Source organism: Cryptomeria japonica, chromosome 8 (assembly GCF_030272615.1).
Source record: "Cryptomeria japonica chromosome 8, Sugi_1.0, whole genome shotgun sequence".
Taxonomy (NCBI): domain Eukaryota; kingdom Viridiplantae; phylum Streptophyta; class Pinopsida; order Cupressales; family Cupressaceae; genus Cryptomeria; species Cryptomeria japonica.
The window spans coordinates 16,157,207-16,165,706 of NC_081412.1; positions in this window are offsets into that span (position 1 = coordinate 16,157,207).

The following is an 8,500-nucleotide window of genomic DNA, read 5'->3' on the forward strand; positions in this document are numbered from 1 at the left end:
CAAAGCATTAAAGGCTTGATGAGACCCTTGGGTTGGGTAGAGGTTGAGTCAAAACAAATGTTTTAACCATGTAGGAGGGTTTGGGTTAACCATTAATGGTTTTTGAAGACTTTGTGGATTAAGTGGTTGAAGGTTGGAAGCTTTCAAAGGTTATCCAAGACTTTGAGACATTTAGTGGTTGAAGGTTGGAAGCCTTTAATGGTTATCAAAGACTTTTAGGCTTTGAGAAGTGACTCCATTTTGCTTAGGAATGTGACAATAATTAGGGGATGGATTAGGCTAATTAGGAAGGGGTTAGAAGAATCTAGAAGGGGATTAGATTTTGCAAGTGGATTTGGTGGGTGAGGGAAAATAGGATTTTATTTAAAATAAAAATTCATTTATTTCAATAAATGTGTGCAAGTTGTATTTGGATAAATATTCAAATAAATATTAATTTATTTAAATGAAAAAAAAGGAAGATAAAGCATTAAAATGCTTGAAGACTTTGAGGGGAACCATTAAAGGCTTGAAGACTTTAAGGGAAGACATTAAGTTTGAAGACTTCAAAGCCATCAAGTTTGAAGACTTTAAGGGAAACCATTAAAGGCTTAAGAAGACTATAGAAGGAAGCCATCAAGTTTGAAGACTTTAAAGCCATCAAGTTTGAAGACTTTAAGGGAAACCATTAAAGGTTTCAAGTGGGTGAGGATAAATAGGATTTTAAATAAATAATTTATTTAAAATAGTTGTGCAACTTGCATTTGTAGGAAAATGCAAGTGGGTGGAGGATAAAGGTGATTTAAATAAATGATTTATTTAAAATAGTTGTGCAACTTGCTTTTGTAGGAAAATACAAGTGGGTGGAGGATAAAGGTGATTTAAATAAATGATTTATTTATTTAAATGTGAGAGGTGGGATTTTGGGGGATTTAAATAAATATTAATTTATTTAAATGTGAGAGGTGGGATTTTGGGGGATTTAAATAAATATTAATTTATTTAAATGTGAGAGAAGATTTAATTAAACAAATATGATTTATTTATTTAATTAATGGTATGAATTTGGTTAAGTGAATTAAATCAAATAAATTGAATAATTTATTTAATTAATAGGAGAAGAGGGTTAAGATGAATTAATTAAATATTAATTTAATTAATTATTAATTGATGGTTAAATAATCAAATAAATACTAAGTATTCATTTAATTAAGTGGACAAATTTATGTGACTACAAGTATAATAGGTTGTTCATACCCATATTGATTCTTATGTAAAACACCAACTTTAGTGGTACAAGATGAAGCAAAAGAGTAGAAAATCTAAGAAGGATAAGAATAGTTTGGACTTACCAAGACTAGTGACCCTTAAATAACTTCCTAGATTTTCATAGATGTATCAGGTGGCTTCTCACTCCATGTGACTAATTTTTCATTCATATCCTCTATAGACATAAATTTCACACATTGTCATTTTAACTAGAACCGTAATACCCTAAAAATGATCATCTAAACCATGGGCCCCTAATCTCGACAACGTCACCAAGGTCCTAACCAAAGGCAATTAAAATAAATCTTGAGCACACAATTAATTCTTTAATCATCAAATGTCATATGGCAAATTAATCAACCAATATTAATTAAATATTTATTTAATTAATTGATCATTCCAAGTAAATCATTTTTAACCAATTATCTTATTTATTTTATTGAATATCCTAACATATTTAATTAAATAAATCAATTTGCCATCAAATCTTCAAAAAAATGAAATAAATCAAAAAAGGAATTAATTGACAAAAAAGAATTAAAAATTTGAGAAAAGAAATCAATTGGAGATAATCTTGAAAAAACAAATTAAAAATTGATAAATAATCTCAAAGAAAGCAATTAAAACAATTAAATATTAAAATTGAATGAAATAGAGAATAAATTAGTTTTAACCTGATTTTATCTTAATTTTAGTTCAATTTCCTTTAAAACCGAGAAAAGCATCCAATCACATCAATTCACTTGGATTGTGCTTCCTCTTGGAAAACCTTGACCGCTCATCATCATTTGATCTCAGCCTTTGGTTTCTTTCTGAATTTTCTATAAATTCAGGCTCTCATCTCTCATTCAAAAATCTGGAAGAAGGTATTGTTCTTATGATGTTTTTGCTTTAGGTTCATTGATATTTGTGCATTGAGATATTCATATATTAATTATTGCATACATATTTAGATCACTTGGTTCATTTATTGCTAAAATCATGTTAGATTAATCTTGCATTCATCTAGCTTAAATCTTGCATCCATCTAGCTTGAATTCATGCTCATATAGATTAAATCCTTCGTTTAGGTGTTGTCTAGTCATTGGATAGCTAAGCAATCTGAGAGCAATCTAAACTCACATCTACTAGAAGGCAATGGGTCGATTTGTTATGGTTTTATTATTCATGTTTATATCTGCCTAACCATGCATGTAATGACTTAATTGAAGTGTTGTGCTTACAAATACAGGTCCACTTTTCACACACACATTTTTGGCGCCCACCGTGGGGCAGAAAACTAATTTTTCGGCCTCAAAATCATTTTTTTCTTATCCTGCAGATTTCGTTCATACAATCTCTGTGAAATATCGTACGAGTAGTATTATTGCATCGTACGACATTATATTGAAGCATGTTATTTGTCATACGACATTATATTGAATCCTATCATTTGTCGTACGAATCAAAAAATGGTGTCGTATGACATACTGTTTCTGGATCATCTGATTTTATCTTCTGTCGTCCTATGCTCATTTCTGACTCGTATGATAAAAGTCTTTTTCCATTTTATTCTATGTTAATTGTCGTACGATGTTGTATTCTATTGGGTTAAAACAAATCTCACATTTTAGGTTTTCTGTCCAAATTTGATGATACTAACGCTAACCCTGAATTGTCTTCTGTCTGCCTAATATTTTCACAGCTTAACCAGTTTCTTGTAGGATGCCTGACAAAGAATTTATCGATCAAACATACGCCTGCCAAAGAATCAAGAGGAAAATGACTATTGACATATTGGTTTTGCAGGTTGCCTAAGGAGAATCGAATAAACTTTGTGTATTCATTCACTATTTTCTTAGGCACTTAAATTGCTATCTGGTTAAAGAACAAATATGTCTTTCGTGTTTTTAGAAAAATCTAAGAGGTAGGAGAGTCTGCTCTTGTCTTTTATAGACAATCAGAAATCTAGACCCTCGAAGCTTTTTCTATGTTTTGAGATTTGTATACCTTTAGCGGGCCTGTCACAATGGGAAAAAGTAATCACCCTGTGAGAATGACCCAAGTGAGTACAATTGGACCTAAGCATTCCAACTCACTATAATAAATAGGCCTCTGGTGATTAAAGTCTCAGAGGATGGGATTATTTGAGTTTTCTCTTTGAGATCTCTCTCATATCGAGCATTTTATATGGCCTCACGGTCTCAATCACGTTTACGTGACTACAACTTGTTTCGGTACCTTGTCGGGCTATAGGCCTCAATCATGCTTGCATGACTTCAAGGGGTAATTTCAAATGGAATTCCTGACTAAGAACTATAAGATTATAAGCTACCCGATTCACCTTTGAAATGTTGATAATCTTTGTGCAAGAGAGATAGTAACTCTCCCAAGACACTTGCCATATCGTGCCCCCATTAGCGTTTGGAGTCGGCTAATATGACATTGAGAATCCATTGCGTGAGACTCAACGGCCGTATTCTAATTAGCTATTGGGTGTGTACCTAAGTCAGCAAGCAAATGTTTTCTTCTCTAAGCCAACTTCCATAGGGTTAGCGTGTTGTGATTGGAGTTACTATTCATACTGCGTGTTTTATGTGTTTTCATCCTTGAAATTGAAACTGAAATACTAAAACTGGAGAAAACAAATCAACAACTCAGTGATAAAACTCTATCTGTGTCAAAACTAGTCTATCCTGGTAAAAATATCAGTCCACCTCAGAATTGGTCATACTTAGTTGTCCTACTTAGCTATTGAAAAACTCAGAATTTTTGTTTCTGTCTTGTTAACAATCGTATGAACCTGATCATTTGTCGTCCTGCACCATATTATGTGTCATACGAGTCTGCTAATTTATCGTCCAAAGCTCAATCCTCTGTTGTACGAAACCCAGCAGTCCGTCGTTTAAAGCTAAATCCTGTGTCGTACGAGACAGAACTACACTGAATCCTTTGTCGTTCGAGACATGCCCATTTGTCGTACGGTACTAGGCAGCAACTCGTACAAAACAGAACTGTTGTTATCCTGAAGTTGTTTTATTGTCGTATGAGTCTCTGATTTTGCCAGTCCTGAACAGTCAAACCTGTTTAAAATAGTCTACAGCAAGCCTAAAACTAGTTATCATCCTCCTGAGCATAAAATAAACCTTGATAGTGTACCTCTGTCGTTGCGTTGCACAATTTTGTCGATCGTCTCTCAGCTACTTCAAACAACATCTTATCAAACCTAAGTTAACTCAGATAATGTCTTACACAGGATAGATCATTCCTGAAACCAGACCAAATCTTTGTTACTTCTCTCAATCACTACGTTAAACGAACTACTAGCTACAATTTGATCTTGACTTCTGCAACACATCTCGCTCTCAGTCCTGTCAGTTACAAATGCCTGTTCAAACCAGAAACTCTCGCAGCAAAACAGACAAAGCAAAAGAAACACCCTTTTCGTCAAATGACAATCCATTTTTTAAAGAAAACCTCTTTCAAAGTAAACCGTCCTCGTCACAAATACCAGTTTACTATCTACCAATCTTTGGTCAACCCCTTTCTCCCACCATGTCTGGGGAAAGACAAGAAAGAGAAGCCAGTAAACGAAACACTCACAACGAATTCAGCAATCATGCCACTAACAGTGATTCCTCATCAACTGAATCTGAGCTACCTGAACCTCCTGAGGCCGAAATACATAAATGTCAGAATGATAAAGAATTTTGAAAAATGATGAAGGTCATCATGGCTAGGGAAAAGGAAGACTATTTCCTAGAATTAGCAAAGCAAGGTGCTAAACTCCCTACTGGTTATAATGTGGAGGCCCTCGTCACTAAAGAGGAAGAAACACCATGGGGACAGATAAGAAAACAAATGCAAACATTACAAACTGCAGTCACAATACTATAAAACAAAGATAAAACACCAAAACAATATTCTTTGGACACAATATGCCCATTCCCCTTTGACAGAAACCTCTACATGCCTCCATTTCCCCCAAGAGTAGAAATGCCTAAGTTTGACAAGTATGACGAGAATACAGACCCCCAAGATCATATCAGAGAATTTGGTGCTTTATGTATGGAGTTCATGCACGACCAAACGTATCTCATGCGCATTTTCCCGAGAAGTTTAGGGGGACAAGCTATGGAATAGTTCTCAAGTCTACCCATGAGAATAAAAACTTTCGAAGAATTAATCCAACTATTCCTAGAGAAATACTCCTACAACATTCGCTACCCAGTCACTATGATAAAGCTTTGCAATACCAGACAAAAGACAGGAGAACCCTTTGTCACTTTTCTCCAATGATGGAGAAAGATGTTCTCTAGATATTCATGGACTATCCCAGATCTTGAGAAAATGGATATCTTTGTCAACAACTTAATCCCTGAATTGAAGTACAGTGTCCAGATGCAAGTACATAATTCATTCAACAAAATGGTAGATAACACCCTTAGAATGGAAGATGTGCTTATAAAAAAGGGAGATATATCGCTTTGGAAAGAAACATCGCAAGGTTCTAGTTCTGAAGAAAAGAGTAAATATTGGAAGTACAACAAAGATAATAACTGGAACGTTGTTAGTGGTGGAGTGGTAGATACTGTCCAAGCAAAAACAAAATCCACAATATTTAATTTGGCCAGTGGCACGCAAGCACTCAAGGCAGCTAAAACTGCGGTAGAAAATCCTCCAAAGAAAACAAGAGAATGGTTTAAAGAAAAGCCTTGGCTTTCAAAACCTAAGCGTGATTTTACTCCTCTAGATGAATCATATGAATCCGCTTTTAAAACTTTATTGGCGAATAATCTGAAAACATTGCCAGATGATTCTAGACCATATGACCCAAAAATTAGACCCAAATGGTGGAGAGAAAATGAATACTGTGACTACCATTGGAACAAGGGACATAACATAAACAACTGCATGAAATCCAAGATCTCATTAACGCAAGAAAGATCATTGTTGGAAATCATGTGACTAATGCTAATCATAAGGCCTTTAAAGATCCCTTACCGACTTATGAACAAGGAGATTCCTCAAAATCCAAGGGAGGAGCTAGGGTCAATTATACCTACACTAACAACAATAATGTGATCAACATGATTGACTCTATTCAACCTGAATATTGCAATGTGATCATAGTCCAGGATCACCAAAGTCAAGCACAAACTGCTAATGCTGTGACCCGCGCTCAAAGGAAGATTACTCTCCCAGGAGATAGTTCCTCAACTTTCGATCAAACAACATCAAATCTACCAAATAGACAAACAGACACAATCATGGCCAAATCAAAACAACTGGCTTCATCATCTTCTCCTAGTTATAGTATTGTCGAACAATTGAAGAGAACCAATGCTCAAATCTCCATTTTGGAACTGCTTAAGATCTCTTCTACTCATAAAGAGGTCCTGGACAAAGCTTTACTTACTACCAGAGTCCCTAAAGATTTAGATGTAGATCGGTTTCAATCTATGGTGGGTCATCTGGCTTCACCTCATTACCTCACTTTCTCTAAATAAGATGATAACTCACTAATTCACTCGCATAACCTGCCATTACACATTGAAGCTATGATCCATAAACACCAAGTTAAACGTGTTTTGATAGATGGAGGTGCTAGGTTGAATATTTGTACCTACAATCTATTGACACAATTGGGATTCTCTAAAAACGTTATTGATCCAACAAAGAAAATAACAATCAAGGCTTATGATGAAGAAGAAAGAACTTCTAAGGGTCTAGTACTATTACCACTCAGGGTAGGACCTATAGAAAGAGATGTCATTTTTCAGGTCCTTCATCTTCATCTTTCATACAACATCTTATTGGGCAGGCCATGGATTCATGAAATGAAAGCAGTAGCATCTAAGTATCATCAGTGCTTGAAATTTCCTCATAACGGAGTTGAAGTCAGGATTCTCGCTGATGCAAGTTATACCTGCAATGCATTAACACAGAGTGTTGATGCTTTTGTTCCTCATAATAGAGTAGCCTCTGCAACTGAAAGTTCGGAATCTTTGCTGAAAGATTTACAAAAGAAATTGAAAATCACAAATGTTGGCATGGATGGCTACAAGATAGAGCCTATACTCTCACTAATGTCTCTTCCTCCATCACCAAGACAGTCAGGAAAACCATCAGAGGTTATGAAGCCATAAATTTCAACTCCAAAAGTCATTTATGATGGTGTCTTTGTACAGTCCTCTACTTCTCTTGTAGATGAAATAGAAGAGGATGATGTTCTCAAATCACTTTTCAAAGAAGATGGTACAAACAAAGAAATACGACATTGTGAGATTTCTCCGACACAATATGGTCCAGGATATAAGATGCTTCAACACATGGGATATTCAGGTACTGGTCCTCTGGGCAAGCGTCAAAAAGGTATTGTCGAACCTATTAAGTTACAAACTAAGTCTGTCAATGATAAAGTTGGACTGGGATATGATCAAAGAAAGCAATCAGATCAAAAGCACACGTCCCACCATGAACGTAAGTGGAAGAAAAAGGTACTACCTTTAACAACAAAAGAAATTAATACTCCACAAAGTTGGGAAGAGTGTGACGATGAACAAAAGGAATTGTCCACCCAGAGAGAGGAAACATATGGTAATCAAGTTCCAATTATATCAGCTATAGTACCACATGAAGTAGAAGTCCCAAAGGATATGAGAGACGAAGTATACAATATCAAAGAATTGTTTGCACCACTAAAAGTTCCAGTCACATATACTGGCAGACAACAAGTAGATGATTCAGAAACTGATTCAAATGAGTATGAATGGGGTCCAGACCACATCTTAGATACATATACTACATAAACCCTTGAAGAATCCAGTGATATCATAGATGACGCACAAGAGTTGCCTAAGAATGCAAAAGGAAATGGAAGAAATCTGACTAAAAAGACAAGAAGACTATGAACGACAGCTGGAGAAAGAACAGACACAAGCAATTTCTTCACCTACCAACCCTCCTAATGAGATAAGACAAATCAGGTATGAAACTACAAAAGAAGAACTAGAAGCTATAGAAACAGAACTAGACATCAGTCTAGAGGAAGTTGAATGGAACAGACGACAGGGATTAACAGAACCATCAAAGTTATGTCCACAAGTGTGTCAAATACAAGTAATCAATGAACCAAATCACGAAGGAACTTGCAGCATCAAAGATGTGGGTATTCATACTATATATACTTTTACTAAGCCACTTGAAGATGAGTCAGAAACTTCATCCTATGACTCTGATGACTCAGACAGGAGATCTATTTATAACAACA